Source organism: Felis catus, chromosome A3, assembly GCF_018350175.1.
Source record: "Felis catus isolate Fca126 chromosome A3, F.catus_Fca126_mat1.0, whole genome shotgun sequence".
In the NCBI taxonomy this organism is placed as follows: domain Eukaryota; kingdom Metazoa; phylum Chordata; class Mammalia; order Carnivora; family Felidae; genus Felis; species Felis catus.
The window spans coordinates 85,374,673-85,397,430 of record NC_058370.1 but is presented as its reverse complement, the minus strand read 5'-3'; the positions used below and the strand labels follow the sequence as shown (position 1 = coordinate 85,397,430).

The window sequence follows — 22,758 nt, the reverse complement described above, 5'->3', positions numbered from 1 at the left end:
ACTGGCTGGCAATAAGTATGGCTAAAAATTAGTATTTTCATTCCTAGGAAGGAATGGAAGAATGGATACTTACTGACCACTAGCAGTCTTTGGCATAATGAGTATATAGTAGGCTGAAAAATGGGCCCCCCAAATATCCCAGACCCAATCCCTGGATCCTGTGAACATTACCATGAAAAAGGGGACTTTGCAGCTGGAAACTAAGATTAAGATTGAGATGGGGCAATTATCCTGGATTATCCAAGTAGACCTTAGATGCAATCACAAGTATCCTTATAAGAGGAAAGAAGAAGGAGATTTGACTACAGAAGTAGGACATGTCATGATGGAAGCAAGAGGCTGGAGTGATGCAAGGCAGGGGTCCCAAGCCAGGGAATGAGGGCAGCCTCCAGAAGCTAGAAAAGAGAAGGAAATCGATTCTGCCCTAGAGCATCCGGAAAAAAACAGCCCTTTCAATACCTTGGCTTTAACCAAGTGATTTTGGACTTCTGGCTTCCAGAAATGTCAGAGAATGAACTTGCACTGTTTTAAATCACTAGTTTTGTGATCATTTGTTATAGCAGTTATAGAAAACTAATAAAAAGAGTCAGAAGAAACAAAAACCAAATATAGTGCTCCTTCAAGAGTTCAGATGTTGTAATGATCAGATACTGTAAACACTTTATTTTTAATTTTTATTTATTTTTATTTGAGAGTGAGAGAGGCAAAGGGAGGGGGGAGGAGGGGGGGGAGAGGGAGGCAAGGAGGGAGGGAGAGAGAGAGAGAGAGAGAGAAAATCCTAAGCAGGCTCCACCCTCACCATGGAGCCCAACATGGGGCCCAATCCCATGACCCTGAGATCATGACCTGAGCTGAAACCAAGAGTTGGATGCTGAACCAACTGAGGCAGCTAGGTGCCTCTGGAAACACTTAAAAGAAAGTTCAAATATAATTTAAAGATACAAAATTTTCATGTTAAAAATGTGTGTGGAAGAGACTATCAACAATGACCTAGAAATCAGAAATGGAATCCATTTCAGAAATGAAAAATTATAATCTTTTTATGAATAACAAATGGATGGGTTAAACAGAAGATTAAAAATGGCTGAAAAAAGAATTGATAAGCTATAGAAAAGAGCTGAGGAAATTATCTGTAAAACTGTGCAGACATGGGGAGATGAGAAGGATGACATATAAGTTAAACAGTATGGAAGATAGAAAGGGCAAGAGAGGAGAGACAATGTTTGAGGTGATAAAATATGATGAAAGCCATGAATCCACAGTTACAGGAAGACCAACACATAGCAGGCAGAATAAAAAAAAAATCTACACCTACACACATTTTTGTATGATTCCACAAAATGCCAAAGATCTTAAAAACAGCTGGAGAAAAAGGATCACCTACAAAGGAAAGGCAAGTGGGGGGACAGTCGACTTCTCAGTAACAACAAGGGAAAACAGACCAATTGAATATCTTCCAGCTCATTAACATACTGTCAAAATGAGACTGCAGTTCAGGAAAGGTATTTTTTTAAAAACAAGAGCTAAATAAAGATATCTTCAGAGTACAAAGAATGAGAGAATTTACAATGAATGGTTCTTAACTAAATGAATTTCTAAAGGATATCATTCAGGAAGAAGAAAAATTATCTCAGTAGGAAGGTCAGAAATATAAGCAGGAATGATAAGCAAAAATACCTGGTAAACATGAAGGCTAAACTGAAGTAAATGTGAACAAACATTATCTGGATATGATTAATAATATAATACAAATATAATAATATGATGATATACAAATACAAGTTGAAATCAAATGAGATACTACCCACCCACTATCTTAGCAAACACGAAGAAGCCTGACAATACCTAGTGTTGGTAAGAATGTGGAACAAGGACTCCTACATATGGCTGAAGAGTGTAGACTGGTGCAAACACTTCGGAAAATAATTTGACCCTGCAACACCCTAGAGAAATTCTTGCACATATGCACTTGATGACAAGTTCAAAAATGTTCATAATAGCATTGTCTGCAACAGCAGAAACTGGAGACAATCCAAATGCCCTTCAATGGAGAATGTACAAATAAACTGTGCTCTATTTTCACAAATGGAGTCCAGCAGTGAAAACGATGACAGCACAGTCAACTGACACAATAGGGATGAATTTTAGAAACACGTTGAATTAAAAAAAATTTTTTTTACATTTATTTATTTTTGAGAGACAGAGTGTAAGCAGAGGAGGGGCAGAGAGAAAAGGAGACACAGAATCTGAAGCAGGCTCCAGGCTCCAGCACAGAACCTGACGCGGGGTTCAAACCCATGAACTGTGAGATCATGACCTGAGCCGAAGTCAGACACTCAACTGTCTGAGCCACCCAGGGGCCCCTAGAAACATAATGCTGAATTTTAAAAAACGTAAGTCATGAGAGATTATGTATAATATGATTCTACTTTTTAAAAGCTCAAAATCCACACTAAAACTATGATTTTAAGGATATCTACCTATGTGGTAAAGGCTATTTTACATGCCTAGAGGGTGATAAACACAAAATGGTGATTTCTTCAGGGAGTTAGGCTGGAGATGGAATGAATAGGAGCAAGCAAGTCACTTCAAAGATATTGGTAGTGATGGAGCTTTAAAGTTGCATGGTGGCTTACGTTATTATTATGCTTTGTAACATACATGCCTTATTTATACACTTTATGCGTCAATTATTACACAACAAAATAAAAAAAATAGTGAGGGTCTGGCTCAAAGCCAGATTGCCTGGGTTTCAGGCCTGGTGCTGCTACTTAACTGGTTGTGTGACTTTAGGTAAATCCCTTAACCCCTTAAATCCCAGGGTTCTCACCCTTAAAATAAGGACAATGATAGTTCCTATCATCCAGAGTTGTTATGAGGTTTGTATAAGATAATGCTTGTAGAGCACTTACTAAGTGCTCAGTAAATGTAAGGAGCAGTTATTGTGATTACTCTTATTTTGGTCACTGTGTGCACTTGAGCTCTGCCAGTGTGCAATCCAGTCAGCTTCACCTCTACTTCCCCAGTACATCTCCTTTTTCATGCCCAAATCCTTACCCTCTCCTCCCTACTCCCATATACAAATATGAGCATGGGCAGCATCTAGAACTTGTCTGACAGAGCATTTAAAAGCACACATATGGATGCCAAGAAGGGAATCCTAAGCATGAAGAGACAGAATATTCTTTGTGTTAAGGCCCAGCAGATGTGGCTTTTGCTTCAGAATGTGTTTGGATGGTTCTGTTTGGCTCTTTATAAAACTCTGAATGACTAATGTATAAGTGATGCATCCTTAGGGTTGCAACCAGGACATTCAACTCTGACTAAATAAAACAAAAAGGCATCCCTTTAGGGAGATTTGGATGCTGATAGGGTCTGAATGGGCTGTGGAAAATGCTTCCAGAAGTGGGATCCCTGAGGAATAATGAAGGCACAGTTGATCAGGGCAGTCTGACAAACCCTGCTAGAATCCTGGCAGCAAAAGTCTTGAGCTGAAAGTTCTGTTTCATTGTGCCTTAGGGAATGGAGAAAAATAAGTACAAACTCACCCTTTCCCTCCACTTTCTTCTTTTTTTAGCTCTCGTGTAGCACAGGCCGCTTTCATCTGGCTCAGGAACTAGGCATTTTGCAACCTGTTTTGGAGTGCTTCCCTTTGTGTTCTCTGGAATTGCAGCTGGTTTCCTTGGCTGGAAACAAAGATGGAAAGAGAAGCTCATATCTAGCTGCCTTCACTCTCCTCCAATCCCCTAACTCAGTAAATACAATCCATGGCATGATGCCTAATGTAGATCTTCTGTCCATGCCTGCCGGCTCCCAATTCTTTCTCAGACTTTTGTCTTCTTTGGCTACTGCCACTGTTTCATGCAATGGGTTGGTCTGCATCCCCCTAAAAGATGTGCTGAAGTCTGTATTCGTCAGGGTTCTCTAGAGGAAAAAAAAAAAATCAACAGGAAGTAATAGAGATATATAGGAAGAGATTTATTATGAGGGACTGGCTCACATGATTATGGAGAATGAGAAGTCCTGTGATCTGCAGTTGGCATGCTGGAGGCCCACAAAAGCCCATGGTATAGTTCCAGTCCTAACATGAAGGCTTGATAACCATGAGCATCAGTGTCACTGGACAGGAGAAGATGGATGTACCAGTTCAAGCACAGAGAGCAAATCTGTACTTCCTCTATATTTTGGTCCAGTCAGACCCTCAACAGGCTTGATGCCTACCCATAATGGGGAAGGCAATCTCCTCTACTCAGCCCACTTATTCAAATATTAATCTCATCCAGAAATACCCTCGCAGACATGCCTAGAAATAATGTTTAACCAAATTATCTGTATATACATCCTATGGCCCAAATTGACATGTAAAATTAACTATACTCTGCCTCCCTGAAGCCTTACAACCTAGAAGTTAAGTCAATCATTAACCCTATTTTGTAGAAGAGGAAACAAAGGTTAAGGGTTTAAGTAGCTTGTCTGAGGTGACCCAGCTATAAAGCAGTAGAGCCAAGATTCAAGCCAGCATATCTGACTTCAGAGTTGGTGTTCTTGGCCCACTCAGTTGAGGCCCATCAAAGGTGAGGGACTGCAGTTGACCCACAGAATCTGTCTTAGTTGGCAGCTGTGCAATAGCTTTCATGGCCTCTCTGTTATGGTCCTTTTCTCAAACTTTGGCATATATAAGAATCATTTGGAAGAGAGGCTCAGCCACTCATGCAAATTTCTATCCTCCCAGAAAGTCCCGTCTAGTAGGTCTGGGATGGGGCCCAGAAGTCTGCATTTTGAACCATGTAGCTCTATAGGATATCTGTCCAGTCAGGAATTACAGGATAAACTTACCTTTTTTTTTTTTTTTTTTTTTAAAGTAGGCTTCAACTTGGGGCTTGAACTCACAACCCTGAGATCAAGACCTGAGCTGAGATCTAGAATTGGATGCTTAACCAACTGAGCCATTCAGGCAGCCCAGGATAAGCTTACTTTTAGACAGCATGTTACTTACCTTTTCAAATAATAAGCTGATGTGGTTTTAGGTGAAATAACCTTTCAATTAAAGCAAAGGACCAAACTGTTAATCTGAACAAAATATAATACATACATTCCAGGAAGTCCAAAGGCTGTTCAAAAGGTCTGAGAAATAGGTGGAAAATGGAGTATTGTATCTTTTTCAAATTAAAAATTGGACTCATTGCTTTAAATTTAGAAATATTTCACTCGAAAACACAACTGAGCCTATTTTTTGAAAAGGGAACATCTGTTTACAAGTTTATCTTATCACTACCAATTTCTGAATATATTGCATTTTGTGTGGTCTCAGACCACATCTTTTGAAAAATGTATTTATTTCCATGCCCCTATGGTCCTGTCTACAGGCAGAAAGAACCACACTCTACAGGAGTGAGGCTGCTCCACACCTAGGGCCATTGTAACATGGATCGGGGAGGATACTTTCAACGAGGTAAGTGTTGTTCACCGTGTTGCAAACAGAATTAAGAGCCTATTACTTTTTCCGTAGGAGGAGATTGCATTAATGTCCTATCCAGATTACATTTCTCCTGGGCTGGTGACAAGGACATTTCTTTGTATTGGTAGTTATATACGGCTCTTCTTGCTTGTTTAACCTCACTTGCTCTACCTACTTCTTCCTTCTTCCCACTGACAAACCTAGCCTTTATTGACAGATATAGTTTTCTGAAAAAAATCCCCAGGCTGGATGCTAGGTTGGTGACAAAAGAGTTCCAGCCCAGCCCTCTCTTCCCACTAGTTCTCTTCCCCTACCCCCAACCCCCACCATCATGCTCCTTCCAAAGAAAAGTATCATTGCAGTTGGAAAATCTTTTTTTTTTTTAACATTTATTTATTTATTTTTTTTGAGACAGAGACAGAGCACGAACGGGGGAGGGTCAGAGAGAGAGAGGGAGACACAGAATCTGAAACAGGCTCCAGGCTCTGAGCTGTCAGCACAGAGCCTGATGCGGGGCTCGAACCCACAGACCGCGAGATCATGACCTGAGCCGAAGTCGGACGCTCAACCGACTGAGCCACCCAGGCGCCCCTGCAGTTGGAAAATCTTAAACCAATTAGATTTTAAACCAATTAGTTATTAAATTGGGTCTCTTAAACCTTAATGAGGGTAGCTGTAAGTTTTAACATTTTACTTCAAGCCTATATATGATTTATTTCATACCTACTAAGTGTCAAACTGTACAGGGCATCAATGTGAATAATCTTATTTGGTCATTACAACTGACCTGCAAGGCTGACAACTGTGTTCAATTGTTTGGAAGCTTTTGTTCTAAACTATTTTGTTCTTTTTTTTTTTTTTTTTAATTTTTATTTATTTTTGAGAGAGAGAGAGAGAAACAGAGAGAACTTGAGACAGGGAGAGGGAGAATCTCAAGCAGGCTCCACACCCAGTGAGGAGCCCGACATGGAGCCTGATGTGTGGCTTGATCCCACAACCCTGGGATCATGACCTGAGCTGAAATCAAGAGTCAGACACTTAACCGACTGAGCCACCCAGGCGCCCCTAAATAATTTTGTTCTTAATCTCATTTAGGGGCGCCTGGGTGGCTTGGTCGGTTGAGCGTCCGACTTCGGCTCAGGTCATGATCTCACGGTCTGTGAGTTCGAGCCTCGCGTCGGGCTCTGTGCTGACAGCTCAGAGCCTGGAGCCTGTTTCAGATTCTGTGTCTCCCTCTCTCTCTGCTCCTCCCCTGTTCATGCTCTGTCTCTCTGTCTCAAAAATAAATAAACGTTAAAAAAAAATCTCATTTAAAAAGTAGTAATTTAAAGGGGCGCCTGGGTGACTCAGTCAGTTAAGTGTCTGACTTTGGCTCAGGTCATGATCTCATACCTTGTGGGTTGGAGCCCTGTGTCAAGCTCTGTGCTGACAGCTCAGAGCCTGGAGTCTGCTTCGGATTCTGTGTCTCCCTCTTTCTCTGCCTTTCCCCCATTTGCACTCTGTCTCTCTCTCTCAAATAAACATTAAAGTTTTTTTTTAAAAGTAATACTTTAATTTTATATAGATAATATACGCACAAAATCTAAAGGCAATTGAAAAAGCCAATCCAAAATGAGATGTAGTATAAGTGCAAACTGCACACTGGATCTTGAAGGCTTAATATGAAAAAAAAAGAATGTAATATGTCTCATTAATAAGTTCTTTTAAAGTTTATTTATTTTGAGAGAGAGAGAGAGAGAGAGAGAGAGAGAGAGCGCGCACATGAGTGCAGGGGAGGAGACAGAGAAGAAGAGAGAGATTCCCAAGCACTCTTTGTGCTGTCAGCACAGAGCCTGATGAGGGGCTCAATCTCATGAACCACGAGATCATAACCTGAGCTGAAATCCACAATCAGACACTTAACTGACTGAGCCACCCAGGCACCCTTCATTAATAAGTTTTTATACTGATTAAATATTGAAATGATAATATTTTTGATATATTGGGGCTAAGTAAAATCTTTTGTTAAAATTAAATTCACCTGTTTCTTTTTTTTTTAATTTTTAATGTTTGTTTTTGAGAGAGAGACACACACATAGCACGAGTCGAGGAAGGGCAGAGAGAGTGAGACACAGAATCCGAAGCAGGCTTCAGGCACCAAGCTGTCAGCACAGAGGCAGAAGTGGAGCTCGAGCCCACAAACCCAGAGATCATTACCTGAGCCAAAGTCAGATGCTTAACCGACTGAGCCATCCCGGAACCCTGTGTTTGTTTTTTTAAAAAAATGTGACTACCAAAAAAATTTAAATTACATGTGTGGCTTGTGTTGTATTTCTACTGGACAGAGCAGTGCTGAAATAGTCAGGAAGAGGAAACCACCCCTTTGCAGACTCAAAGGGAAGACTTAAGTGGAGGCAATGGTGCATGACAGGTGACATAGAGCAAGCTCTGGTAAATAACAGGGAGGGGATCAATTAATATTCTCTATTTAACATTTAGTTCCTGTTAAGGATATAAAAGTTGACATTGAGACCATGGCTTGTCTTCTACCTTCAATCAGGTATTCTGCTTTCAAAACAATGGCACTTAGTGTTCAAATCTATCAGAACTCCTCAGCAAGCCTCCACCCCCATCTGAGCATTGTATGCCTCCTGCAGATACTCAGTCCTCAGTCACAATCTTGAGGGATTTAAGACTACTTCATTTCATTCCCAGAGCCCTTTTCCTTTTATGAAAACCTGGCCCACTGACACTATGAGTCCTTATTTAGAAAACAAGCATACAGGCATATCTTTTAAGATAAGGAAATCTAAGCCTTCCATATATAAATGTTTAGCTGGTTTACAGTGAGCCTAAAGCTGAAATCAATATAAATGGTGTCTTGGAGAGAATTCCTTAGAAGCAGAGCTTGACACAGGGACTTGGGTACACATGATTTACTAAGGCAGTGCTCTTTAGATAGATAGGTAGGTAGGTAGGTAGGTAGGTAGGTAGATAATTAGAGGCAGGAAGACAAGGAAGCAGGATAAGGAAGGGGAGAGATCTGAGCATGAGCATTGCCTAGGTGAAATCTAACCTTGGCCTGATCCATGGTGGGTAGTCTCTGGAGCCATGCTGTCCAATAAAAGTTACTGCTATGTTGGGAATGTTCTATGTAATTGGCACTGCCCAGTATAGTTACCTCTAGCTACATATAGCCATCGAACATTTGAAATGTGGCTAGCATAACTGACAAACTTAATTTTTAATTTAATTTAATTTAAAGAGCTACATACTGCTAATGTCTACTGCATTTGGACAACGTAGTGCTGGAGTATAAGCCTCAAGACAGAACAGGGAGGAGGAGGCTGGCCCCTTGTGCTCTCATTGGCTGTGGGCTGCCCTAGCCTTGGTGGGAGGGTGGATGGGGCATAATTTCCCAGGCAAGGCTGTTAGCAGGGGACATTCACACTGCTGATGAGTGGGTATACTGGCCAAGTAAAGGTGATAAGGTGCACCCCAATGCCCACTACATGTTAGTTCTCAACTAGATCTCCTGACATCTTATTTTCATCCCTCCTCATGGATTCTCCAAGAACTGAATTGTAGCCATAGAATAACCTGAAGCCAACAGCTGGCCATGTGCTTCGTGCAGAACAAATCTCCTAATCCCCAGAGCTGTGGGTTCCTCTCCACTCCATTCTCAAATCTTCCCTGGCAATTCTACTGATTTGCTGGTCCCAGGAAGAGGGTCATCATGTTTTGCATAGGTATGCAGAAGGAATTTTTCTGTGGGCTTCTGATTATTAGCTTTTTCAGCCATAGAGAGGAACTCTATTTGATTTTACAATATCTACTACAATCTTTGAGATGGCTAACCCAACAGCTCTAAAAAAAAAGAGAAAAACAAAACCAACTTTGCCCTTTTCCATGCTGAAGTGTCATAGATCTGAAGTTATAAATGAGGAAACCTGAGTTCATGTTTTATTTATACCTATTACATTTAATTTATGGTGTTGGAAAACATATTCAGCTTAATTTATGCAGGAATTAACTTTGGTAGAGATTAATTTTGAATCTATGGCCCCTTCCTAAAGTATATCATCTCTTTTCATAATCTTGGCTTGCAGACAGAGATGGTAGTGAGTGGGGGGGAAAAAAGAAAGAAAAAACCATAAACAAAACCAAAAAACTTTAAAGGGGAAATACTTTAGGTCCTTAAAATGAGAATAATAACATGTTTTAGAATTAGGATACCTTTAGAATTCACAGAATTTAGAATTTATATAATGGTTCTTTCTATTGAGTTCAGACATCCAGTAGGTTTTAGATGAAAATACATAAAACAGAAGAAAATAAAAAATAGGACCTTGGCACATATTAATACTTAAGAATTTAAGAATTCTGAAATATTTAATCAGTATTACCCACATGTTATCTATGCTACATCTTTATAGATTACCAGGTAAGTGTGTGTGTATGTGTGTTAGGAGAGGAAAGGGATGGGAAGGAGTGGGAGATCACTCCTTCAAAAAATCAAAGGAAGGTGCCTAGCTGGTTCAGTCGGTAGAGCATATGACTCTTGATCTCAAGGTCATGAGTTCAAGCACCAAGCTGGGCATAGAGCTTATTAAAAAAACAAAAACAACAACTTAAAAAATCAAAGGGAAGCACAAAATACAGCTTTGAGTCTCTGGACAGTCAAGGAAAAAAGGGAACAATAGATATCATGCCTAATACAAGAAAGTATATTAGTTTGCCAAGAGGAACTAATTTTGGTTTTGTTTCAGAAAGTTGTCTATCTAAATAAAGAAAGCTGTTCTTTATTAAAAACAACAACAACAAAAAACAAAAAAAGAAAACTAGGGGCGCCTGGGTGGCTCAGTTGGTTGAACATCCTACTTTGGCTCAGGTCATGATCTCTCAGATCTAGTCACACCTGCTTCTTCCTGTTTAAGCCTCAGGAAGTCAGTGCCACTAGGTGGATAGAGAAGGAAATAAAGTGAGTTGTCTCCCACCCTTCCCAAGGCAGATGACACCCTCTTTCCACAGCCATTATGGTCTCCACCGCTGTTATGGTTTCCTTTCCTGAGCCCCTGGCACTGTCTTCACCCCAGGAGCCAGCTGGCACCCAGAACTACAGGCCACCTCTGGTGATGGGACAGGTGTGCCAAAGGAGGGCATCTGGGGAGAGGGTACCAAAAAGCACTCCCTCAATAATGGGGTCTTGTCTGTTAATTTTTACTTGAAAAAAGGCAGGGGCATTCTACCTATCTATGTGTTTTACTGGACAAAAGAAGAGAGTATATATAATATTAAGTCATCGTTCTGTAGATTACCTGACCAAGTGAGTGATTCTGGTTCGCTTCTTGACTGTGTCGTTGGCAGTTGCATGTTTAGTTCTGAAAGGGAGAACAAATCTCTGTCCTTCACCAGCACTGCACAAAAAGCAATGCAGGAAGCTTAGTCAAGTGCGCAAATCTCTACTATCAACTTTTCTGCCACATATGGGGGAATTACTGGCCCTTGAAAGCTATCACAAACAGATAAGAAGCAAGGTTATAACATGATTTGACACGGAGTTTTGACGGGCTTCACTCAGAAATGTGGAAAGTGCGGCTTTAAAGGCACCATTTCAGGAGATTAAGATTTGAAATTGTGTTGCTTTATCTTGCTGTTTTCTTTCCACAGCCTTTTCCTTAGGCCTTGCTGTGGAGTTCTTTTTTTTCTTCCTTTCTTTCCCTAGTGTACATATGAAGGTTTGCAACGCTTCACGCTTGAAGACTTGAAGAAAACTGAGTAAATTTAATATGACCGACTTCATAGTCACTGGCTCCACATGCATTTGCTTGCTGTGAAGAGAAAAGCATGTGAGGAAAATATATTGCCACTGAAGGAACGGATCTGTCTCAAGTATAATTGCTCATTTTTATCCATCCCTTGTGTCTTACCAGAGAAGATTACTAAAGAGGCTAGACCTGCAGCACAAAGCCCTCTCAGCCAGATCTTCAGGATGGGCCACATCTCTAGGCCTCCTTGTTCTCCATCCCAGGCACACCAGCAATAGCTCAGCAAACACCAATTCCCTGGGTCCCTTCTCAATTCTCTGACATTCCTTGAGCTTTTTAAAATGCTTGAGTCCCTGAGCTCTTGGCAGCTGAAACAAAACCTGAAAGAAATCCACTAAGCTCCACAGTGTGTTAAACCCCTCCAACAGCAAGAGGCGAAACCCTTCTGTTTCCAGTCATGTGGATGCTGGAGCCACTGAGCTCAGATTACTGGGTTAATGGTCTTGGAGAAATTGAGCCCGAACTCTACATCCAGAAAGGAAGAGCAGATTGAGTCCTCAGCCCAGAGCTGCTTCTATTTCCTGAAAAGAAATGAGGAAGCAATCACTCATATCAGACTTTCTAGAACAATCCTGTTTGAGCTTTCCTACAAATTTTGTGGGCTACAAAAGAGCTTCTGTCCTTATTAGAGCACATGCTCTAACTGTGGCTGGGGGTGGGAGATGGAGAGGTTGGGAAAATGTAGATCTAGCAGCTAACAGAAACTGAAGGTGGAGAACTGCTCCTATTGTTTCTGGGGGCCTACTGCAACTATTAGGGCAATGTGTTATGAGGAAGAGCTGTGGACCAGAACTGCAGTTGAAACTGGCTTATCTGTTTAGCACATTCTCAGTCTTGTCAATTAAACAGAAACCAGGGCTCTGACAAGTGTGGAGAAGGAAGAAGAATGACAAGGCATGGAGCTGGGAGCACTAGTAAAGGCTTAAAGCCTCTGGCAGCATCACATAGGTTGTGATGTACAGGCAGAGACTTTCCAAATGGCCCTGGGGACCTGGGATAGAGGTTAAGAGGGAAAGGGAGACTCAACAAAAGGAAAGTCTGGGACAAACTCTGCCTATTCCATTGTTTTGCTTAAGCCTTAGTTGATTTAGTTCTACATAATGAAATAAAAATGTTACCAGGAATAAAGAATCACCTAAGATACTGATCTCAATGATGTGACACATTGCCAGGGCCTTTGGTCAGGTCTGGGATGGTTTTAACAATATGGCCCTAGTCTGTCTTTCTCAGTACATCATTTTTTCTACCTTCCCATCAATCCAATCCCTTGCTCTTGTCCTTACCGACTCTTCCCCTTTCCCAGGCAGACCATGCACTTACACAGCTGTGCTGAGAGTATTCTCACTGCCTGGCAGAAGTCCTCCCTCTACTGTCTAAAGAAGTTCATTATCTGTTCTTCACGTTCCCTGTCAAGTTCCTTCTATAATGACTTTCCTAGCTCCCCAGACAAAACTAATCTTGTCCTTCTTTGAATTTCCATTTTTATGCTCTCTAGCATATGTTGGATTATGATGATTTTTTCATTCGTTTTGCTCTGCTAGATCATGTATGCTTTAAGTGGAGGGGTAGGGGAAATCAAAGTTAAGTTTAGTTACCTTGTCCTGCATTAAACTAAATGAAAAGTCTGAGATATGTTAAATATTGTCTTAGTATTTGGTAGATGTTTATAAAAGGAGGAAGTAAATAGAGGTAGAGAAAGCTCTATCTTTGTTTTCAGTGTTGCATACTGGCATACACACACACATGAATATAAATATATAGAAGTACTATGTAACATATACCATGCTAGGCAATTTTACATGGATGTTTTTATTTAAGCCTCACAAGGGTCTGTCGTAAAGGTGAGGAAATAGAAATGATTAAGGATTTAAGTAATTTGCCCAAGGTCACGTAGCTAGTAATAGAGCGTAAATTCAGATTCAGATAATCTGACTCCAGAGCCCAAGATTTCATCTGTTACTATTAGTTACCACCTTATATCTATAATGGATAGCTGTTATTTTCTTGGCTGCCTGCCTGCCACTTTAAAAGCTGAAAAGTTCAGACATTGTCCCAGCCTCCTTTGCAGCTAGGATGCAGGCACTTGACCCAGGCTTGACAAAACAGATGCACCTGCTGGTGACTTTGAACTGGGAGCTGGTGACATAAAGAGACAGAGACAGTGGAGAATCCAGAGGCATCGAAATGGTGGTAGCAGGAGGAGTGCCATCCAAATCCAGTGTCTGTGGCTACTGGGTGACCTGCAGCATCTGTTTGTTGTTCAGTGGTAGGGGCGGTGGTGGTGGATTCCTCACCACATTGGTTAAGTGGTGTGCTCTTGGCTGGGATGCACTTGCTGCCTAGCTCCCTTGTTTGGTCTCCTTTTCTAGCCTGGTTCAAATCTTTTTGGAATGTCCTTGAATTATTTAATAACTCAGTAACAAATACGTATAATCTTTTCCCCCTTTTTTTCCCCACTAAGTCAGCCAGAGTTAGTTTCTGTTGCTTGTAGCCAAGACACTTGGCTGGTATAATATCCAAACCCATTATCTTGCATATAGGTTTCTATATTCCTACCTGGAAAAAAAAATCCCACATGTGTCCAGAATTTTATGAAAGTTCAACTGAGTAGAGGATGAAGGTGGCAGATTGTGTATCATTGGGAAGAATGATTTCTAGCTCATCTATCTGACTACCTATTTATGATTCATATTGCAGTTTGCATGGATGAATTGCATGGGGAATTTTCAGTATGTTGCTACTATACCAGAATCCAGAAATGGATTTTTACCTTCCAAGTAAATTTGATGTCCAGGTCTAACTCTGATTTCCAGGTCTAATTCTAAAACATTTGTAATGAATTTAGCTTTTGAATAATAATAAGAAAAAATACTAAATATCTTTCCTGCTCATTACATGCAAAATGGCTTCCCCAAACTGTAGTACTTATGAAACTAAGATCACAGAGGAAGTTGAATTGCTGAATTATTTAATATAATCTGACTTATTAGAATCTTAGTTTCTGATTTGGAAGAAGATATGATAGCTTACATAAAGATTATTGATAAATTCCAAAATGAAATTCACTTTGAAGAGAATGAAATGTGGTTGGGTGTAACTAATCTCTCTGTCCTAATTCAATGAGGGAGCTGAGTTTGCAGTTTGACAAAGGGGTTATAATTACAAGACATCTTGGAACTTCTGGAAGAAGCTACTGCTTCAGATTGCCAAGTGGCCCACTGAGATGTCAGATACTAGACACAAATAAACCTTACAGAGGCCAGAGGTTTGACCTTGGTAAGTCTAGACATACTAACATGATTATCATCACTCTAATCAGATTATAAAGTAAACACACACTCTACAAAGCAAAGAATCTCATGGAGTTATTTACAGGATGATGAAAAGCTGCTTTCTATCTTTACTGAGGACATAACAGGAAGATATGGGGTGGTTTTTAGCATGAGAGACTTTGGGATGATTAATGGTTTTGAACCAGGATTAATTTGGAGACATTTTTGGTGGAAAGGGAAGGGAGGCGTTACTGGCATCTAGTGGGTAGAAGCCAGGGATGCTGCTAAACATCCTATAATTCACAGGACAGTCCCCACAACAAAGAATTATCTGGCCCCAAAATGTCCAATAGTGCCAAGTTTGAGAAACCCTCAGACGTAAGAAAGAAATTTCTGAGTCTGAAATTATATAAATAGTGGAATGGGTTTACAGGTCCAGGACTAGTGTGAGGTGAGTTAAGTAGTTGCCTTAGGGTACAAAATTTAAGTCCCAAAAAATATCAGTTATCAAGATAAATAATATTTAAAAAAAAAAAGTCAATGCAAAAAAAAATCTATGATGAACAATATAACAAAATTTTAAATAAAGATAGGATTCAACAGGGAAGGGATTTGGGTATACAAAGTTGAAATATTATTTATCTTGACTACTGAGGCTTTGGCAACTCCTTCACCTGGCCCCTTTTAAATTTATGCCTGAGGCAAGTGCCTCACTCCCCTCATCCTAGTCCTGGCCTGTTGGATTATTAAGGGTATGCAATTGTTTTAGCTAACGGGTGATTTGATTTGTTTATAACTAAACTGGGGTTAGTAAGGTCTCATAAAGTTAAACAAGAAGGCCTTTCCAGGTCTAGAATTTTAGATCTTAGTGACTACATTAAGTAAGGAAGCAATTCATTTATTAAACCCCATAGAATTTCCCTAACATGGGTTTTTAATTTCTCTGATTTATATCCTGGCCTTGATTAGCCAAGATCACCTTCATTATGAATAGTAATATATGAATGGCATCCCAAAGAAATATGTGGCATTAACTGTGGTCTTAAGCAATACTCATCTGTTGTAACTCACCCTTCCAGAAAAATAATCCTTGTATGACTTTTACATTTTACTTAGCAAGTAAACTATTCCTGCTTCTTATCCTCTCTTCTCCCCAATCCCACTTCACGTCAAAATCAACTAAATATTCTTTTCTGGGCTCCATTGATTTTGACATTATATTATATTACTTGTCCCTTTTGTCTCCTAGAATGCCCTAGATAGAATTTTTTAGGGGCCGGAGGAGAATATTTTAAATATTTTTCCTTCTAATTGGTTGGGGAAATATCTATAATTACTAAGTTTATGTATGCGGTATATAGAGTACTCACAACATAAGGCTGACCCCCTCAGAAATGTCAGATGAAAGATTCAAAGATAATTTACTATTCTGAGCAGGGCAAGATAGACAGTTATAAAAAATTACAGTAATATTACTAATTAGGAGAAATGTGGTCTTGGATCCATACCAGAACAAACACTCTAACCATTATAGATTGCTTACTATTAATCTCCCTGGTTTCCGTCTATGTGTGGCTAGCCTATTAGAGTACCTGTATTCAGCAAATGTACTCGTGCATAAAGTAACTGGATATGGGACCTACCACTTCCCCACATCCTGTCACTTAATCTAACTGACATATGTACAATTCCTTTTGATCTATGTTAACCATCTTTATCTCAATGCACATCTCAGCTTCCTATCTGTTATTTTACAAAATGCTTTAATCAGAGGGTAGCAACAAGTTGGGTTGAATTACAAGGTTTGGGTTTAGGATTTTTTTTTCCATTCTGTTAAAAACAAAGCAACATCAAACTTGGGCTCCTTCTTCCCAACCACGTAGTCATTGCTATTGTGATGAGCTATTTTGAGTTTATTTCTTGAAAAAAGAACAGAAAGAAAGAAGAGAAAAAGGACCTAAGGGACTAAGTGGTATATGGGTAGATGAAGAATAATTCTAATATTAATTGAATTGCCAAAGCTAGACATATCCAAATGTTTTCTTCCTTTTTCTCCTTTTTCTTTTATTTTTAATTTGTGGTCCAGCGGTAAACAGAAGTTCATGTGCATTTGTCTACTACTTAAGTAAAGGATGCATTTAATTGTCTAGGATTTGGGACTCTGAGCTGCCTAGATGTGTGTGTTCCAGAAAATCTACCAGAAAGAGCAGTACAGAGCACTGAGTGGAATGCATTTTGCCCTCGGGAAGAAGTCGCTTTAGTATTATGCATTTTGACTAAGGACAGGTCATAGGATCTAAATTGTATGTGGCTAGGTTTTTCAATCCACAAAATGGTGATGGCAATGTTTAAAGCTTCCTTTATAATAAACTGTATGCATGAATATTAACTTTGTGGGCTACCTATTGTTCTGTTGCAGAAAAAACAAAACAACTATGTTCTTTAGAGAATTTTAGCTAGACCTTGAAAGAAAATCAAATGAGACAAATGGGGTGTTTGTTCTCTTTTCTAAATACAGAATACTTTTTCTCTAAACAAATGTTACTCTACCTATTTTTATAATATATCCTGGTCAATTGTCCAGTTAATTTTCTTTCTTTTCAAGATTATTATATATATATATTTTTATGATAGACTTCCAAGTGAAAAGAAAACAGCTTTTTAGAAAGTATATTGAAATGAAGCATGATATTCTATTGATGGGCTACTTAATCTAGCCATTGACTCAACAGGTTTGGGTTTATAACCAGTGAAGATATTTTTAGTTCTTAGGTAGAAATGAAATGATCAGGTCTTTCAAGCAACCACTTGCAGGACTTAGACACTAAAGCTTGAAGAGATGGGAACTCTGAAGAACCACTGAGAAAAACGGAACATATTCCTGAGGGTCCCTTGGAGACAAGTTGCAAGAGTGGTACCAAGATGGATTTATCATCTTGTTTTGTGAATATCAGAGAAGGAAAGAGGACATTTGCAAAGCATTTCCATGCTTCTCACCACACAGGGTATTGTAGCAGAAGATTCTGCTTATAGTCAGTGCTCAATAAATGAGATGCCAAGAATAAGGCTCTTAAAGGTTATGTGAGGGCTTGATGTGAGTTAATATGTGAGATTCTGGTTCTTTGCCGTATCTGGTGGGTTCTTTGTGTAGTTATCAAGCTTTAAGGACTAATGACTTTGAGACAGGGAACTAGAAGTACTGTGGAGTCATTGCTTCTAATTATGCTTCTTAAACATCTTATTTTTGCTGTTTCAAACATCTATTTTATGTTTTGCTTTTAGTACTGACACTTCAACATTGTCCCCTTCTAGAGGGGTGGAGAATATAGGGCAAAGTCAAGAAATCTTTTCTACTGTGAATGTCCCCTCCTGTTCCTTGAAGAAGGGTGAGGAATCCGGAACAGAGTGTGATGCCGGGGTTAAGACAGAGCAACAATTACACATGACAGGTAAGGAAAAGTTTCAAGTCCAAATACTTATTCAGTAGTGAACACAATTATTTAAGATCACAAGAACTTCACACTTTTTTTCTCCTTAAAAATGACATTTTGATTTGATTATGTAGCTATTAATTTTAAAAAGGAGCCGGTATTGGAAACATTAACCTGGAACTGCATTTTTCTGTTGCTTTATATTAAAAAAAAAAGACTATAGTGAATCTCTGTGTGAACTTCAGCCATGAGATCTGAACCAATGATGCTCTAGAGAGCAAAGAAAAGTGGGAAAATGTTCACATAAATGTTGACTGAAATAGTAGAGATGGGATCCTTTGTGAAGAAATAACACACTCTAGCATTTCTTCAAGTGTGTTTGTTTGGTCCAAATCAGTTATAAGGGTGGTTGTGGAGGTGCTTTAAAAATGACCCTGCTCCTCAGTGGTCTTGAGAAGAATCAAGGCCACAGACTGCAGTGAAAGATTTTCCAGGTAACATTGGAACATGTTTGGAAATACAGCTTTAGAATTCCTTCAGCCTCAGAGGACTGGCTCAGGGCAAAATCTCCAAACAAAACAAATTACTAAACATCCACAATGGAATAAGAAATGCTCCCTTAAGGTGTGTTTAATTGAGCCATTAATGCACAGTGAGGAGCGGCCCAAAGCACTTGCATTTCAACCTCCTGGCTCACTCACTTGGGCATACTAGGCATGTCAGCACAGCCTCGTAAAACAGAACCAATTGTCTCTTATTCCGTAATTAACATCTTGTAAAGTTGACAATATGATTATGATTGAATTGAGCCAGAAATGAATTGGTACTTTTATCTGCATATAACATAGCTTCCTCTTGGGAACTAAAGGGATAGTGTGGATAGGAAGGGAGCTGCCCACTGTGTGAAGAAAAGCAAAAATAGTGTTATCAGAAGCTCTGTAAAACCTTTAAAGAATAACAAAGTAAGTGGATCTTAAAGGCTCTATAATACTTAATTTAATCAGCTTCCTCCTCTTTAGCATAAGACTGGCTGTGTATATAGCACTAAGGCAGAGTAGGAAGAACCAAGTGCCAGGTGCAATTTTACCTTCTTTTTATAGATTATCTCATCTAATCCTGCAAACGAATTATGAGGATGTTACAATTATCATCTCCTTTTACAGGTGAGGGAACTAAAGCACAGAGAGGAAAAGTAACTTGTAGAAGTTCACACAGCCAGAAGTTCTGTGCTAAGGTTACCACATGGAATTCTAACTTTATAGTTGTGCTTTGTACCATTATACCACACTGAGTTTTGTCTACTAACTTTTTTTTTTTTTTTTTTTTTTTAACTAAGCTTTATGCCCAATATGGGGCTTGAACTCATGACCGTGAGATCAGAGTTGCATGCTCTACGGACTAAGCCAGCCAGGCACCCCCCCCCCCCCCCCCACTGCTAAACCCTTAAAGCAATGTGTCTCAAGTTGGGGTCCAAAGACAAATTTTCCTTGACTCAAATTCTGGGAGAATTAGCATTTTTAATGGTCTAATCTTTTGTGACAATCTGAAAAAAAATTAACATAAGCATGTTTGGGGAACCATGTTATAATTGGGTATGGGCCTGTGTTGTGACTTCTTTTTGCCTATGTAAATTCCTACCTCCTGTGAAGCCACAGACTGTGGGAGAGAGGGATTTAGTCATTAAGGTCACATGCTTCTGACAGTCATGACATCATGCTCCATGGAAGAAAATCTGTAAATACAGTTTGTATTCCTTGTTTATTTCTCTGTTGGGAACTTTTCCTTTTTTCATTGTTTGCCAATTCTCATTGGCTATTTTGTTTCCTTAATTTTTTAATGTACTTACAGTGTAGGAAAAGTGGAGATACAGGGTTCCCTGCCTTCCCAACATTAATTATCTGTATTCCTACAGTTATGAGGCTGAATATTTTATCTAAAATAAATAAACAAACAAACTTGTAAAATTAGTCTTCCCTCAAACATCTCTCTCTCCCCACTTACTCTAGAGTCTATCACCTTCCAAATGCCCAGTGTGGGAAAAGCAGGTTGACTGCAAAGTGCCATCACAAATATTGCAAAGGATGCTATATTTTAGTTGAGCAAAGTGATGGAAAAAATGGAAAGTCATGGACAAATGAGGACTGGCAGAGTTTGACTAGTTATCATTAAAGAGGAGAGAATCTACAAGGATTAGGATAGGATAGGTGCTTTAAAAGAGAAAGATTTGTCTCAAGGGACTAAGAGAGGCCCTTGGGAAAATTGGTACAGTCTTCACATATTTCTGCACAAATGAATCTCTTTGTGGTTATGTCACGCCATCCAACAATTTTGAAGTACATTTTTAATTTTGGAATATGTTACATTTATAGAACAGTTGCAACTATAATACAGAGGTCTTGTCTCTACATCTTACCAGTTTCCCCTAATGTCAGTTCTTAACTTACCAGGAAACATTCGTCAAAACTAAGAAATTGACACTTACACATTACTTTTAACTAAACTCCAGCTTTTCAGATTTCACCAATTTTTCCAATTTTTTTTCTGTTCCAGGATCCAATTCAGGATACCACATTGTATTTAGCATCGCATAATTTTGTTGGAAATATTTTAAACAAAAATCCCAACCAATATTTGAATCTGTCCTTCTTCATTCTAAGAATTAGTGTGTTGCAGTTATAAGCAGAATTTTGCTAATATATAATAAAGTTTTTAATAATATTTTTCTTCCAATTTTCAAACTGTAGTACAAATCAAGACATTTCTTACACAATTTACTACCAAATTTTATTTTAACTATGTTACTTTAACTGATTTTATCATCCTACTATGTTTAGATGACTACCATAGTTGGCTACAGGGGCTTCTTTAAAGTATGCAAAATAGGTTATTAGGATCTGTGGAAAAAAGGAATAAGTAAGTTTGCTGTCTGTATAATCAGTAGAACTGTGTACAATGCACATATTCATTATTTGAGCTAAAAATTAATTAATAAATTAATGAAACAAAAATAGTTTTGATGCATTACAGAATGCTCACATGAATACCTGGACAGTAATGCACTGTCAGATGGTAATTACTCTCTGCCTTCCTCATGACACACAGATGTATACCTTCAAACAGACACGCAGCATTATGATAAAAAAAATAAAGTTGTCATCTATTTCAGCAGTATTATATTTCACCACTATTACTTTTATAATATTATGAAATAAGCCCCACTGAATATGTAGTTTATATATTGGGGGTAAGTTACCTTTACAGTTTTTTTTTTTTCACCTTTACATTTTTTGGTTTAATAAATAACTCTTAATGTCTAGGAGAATTAACACTTTCCAAGAAGCCAAACTTACTCCTCTTCCGTTTCACATATATATATATATTTTAATAATGATATTTGTATCTTTTTTTTTTTTTTCAACGTTTATTTATTTTTGGGACAGAGAGAGACAGAGCATGAACGGGGGAGGGACAGAGAGAGAGGGAGACACAGAATCGGAAACAGGCTCCAGGCTCTGAGCCATCAGCCCAGAGCCTGACGCAGGGCTCGAACTCACGGACCGTGACATCGTGACCTGGCTGAAGTCGGACGCCCAACCGACTGCGCCACCCAGGCGCCCCATCGTTTCACATATTTTTAAGAACTGTGGCCATTAGCTAGTGCCAAAATTGTGTGATTGGGGCATACAACTTTATATATTTATTTCTCTGGTGTTTGCATTCAGCTAAATTGGCCTACTTCTGATCCTGACTGGGCTCACTTGTGTGTCTGGGCATGAGCTGTAAGACAGCTAGTTTGGCTGGGCTTAATGAGATGACTGGGTTTTGCTCCATGTGACTCTCACCTTCCTCCTAGGACAATGGGCTAGCTGGGCCTATCTTTCTCATTGTGATGGCAGAAGCATAACAAAGCAAGCCCAGATTTTCAAGCTTCCTCTTGCATCATATCCATTAGTATTCCATTGGCCCAAAAAAGCAAATGGCCAAACTCATAATCACGGGGTGGGAAAATAAACTCTAAATCCTGATGGGAGGAATAGCAAAGTCATCTGGAAAACGGCACAGACACAGAGGGTTGAAAATGCATTGACCTGTTTCTTTCAACAGTTTTGCCTTCTCATAACAGAGACCCATCTTACAACGTTGAAAATGAGGTAGGGCCTGGCCTTGTAAGGAATACATATAGAAACATTTTCAAAGCCTTAAATTGCAAACTATAGCACCTAATTTCTGTCATAAAATTTAGGAAAGGCAATTAGTAGTTTGGAAATTATGATTTTGCAGATTTTATAGACTAGGTACAGAGTGCTTAACTGAATCACACATGTCCACACCATTGATGAGGACTGATTTCTGAGTCATGGATCATCTAAAAATGCCCTTTCCCTTTACATCCTTGATTGTCATTCCTTGATCACTATTCTTCATGTGGGAATGGCAGGAGCCACAAAGCTACATGCAATTCATAAAATTGATTCATTCTGAGTAATAAATATATTTATTTTCATTATGCCTATAAACTGATTATTTTTTTTTTTTTTGGGAGGACGTTATTATGCGGCAAGGTTTCAGGGTATTTTTAAGGAGTATGACAGGAATCAATTTCTTAAATAAGCACTGAATTATCAGTTATTTGTTCAATTGGCTAATTCTAGGAAGGTTTTAAAATCCTGTCTTTATTCCATTTTTTAAAGAAGTTTTTAATGTTTATTTATTTTTTGAAAGAGAGAGAGAGAGCATGAGCAGGACAGGGGCAGAGAGAGAGGGAGACACAGAATCTGAAGTAGGCTCCA

The 22,758-nt window shown here is 39.1% G+C and overlaps 1 long non-coding RNA gene across 1 annotated transcript in view; it reads right to left on the bottom strand.

The window, feature by feature from the left end:
• Positions 1-22,758, bottom strand: part of LOC109498208 — a 57,718-nt gene that overhangs the window by 30,319 nt on the left and 4,641 nt on the right. The window contains exons 3-4 of the long non-coding RNA XR_002741164.2: positions 10,756-11,786; positions 3,549-3,924 (exon numbers count right to left, since the gene is read on the bottom strand). This is a non-coding gene — a long non-coding RNA (uncharacterized LOC109498208). The remainder of the gene's footprint in view (positions 1-3,548; positions 3,925-10,755; positions 11,787-22,758) is intronic.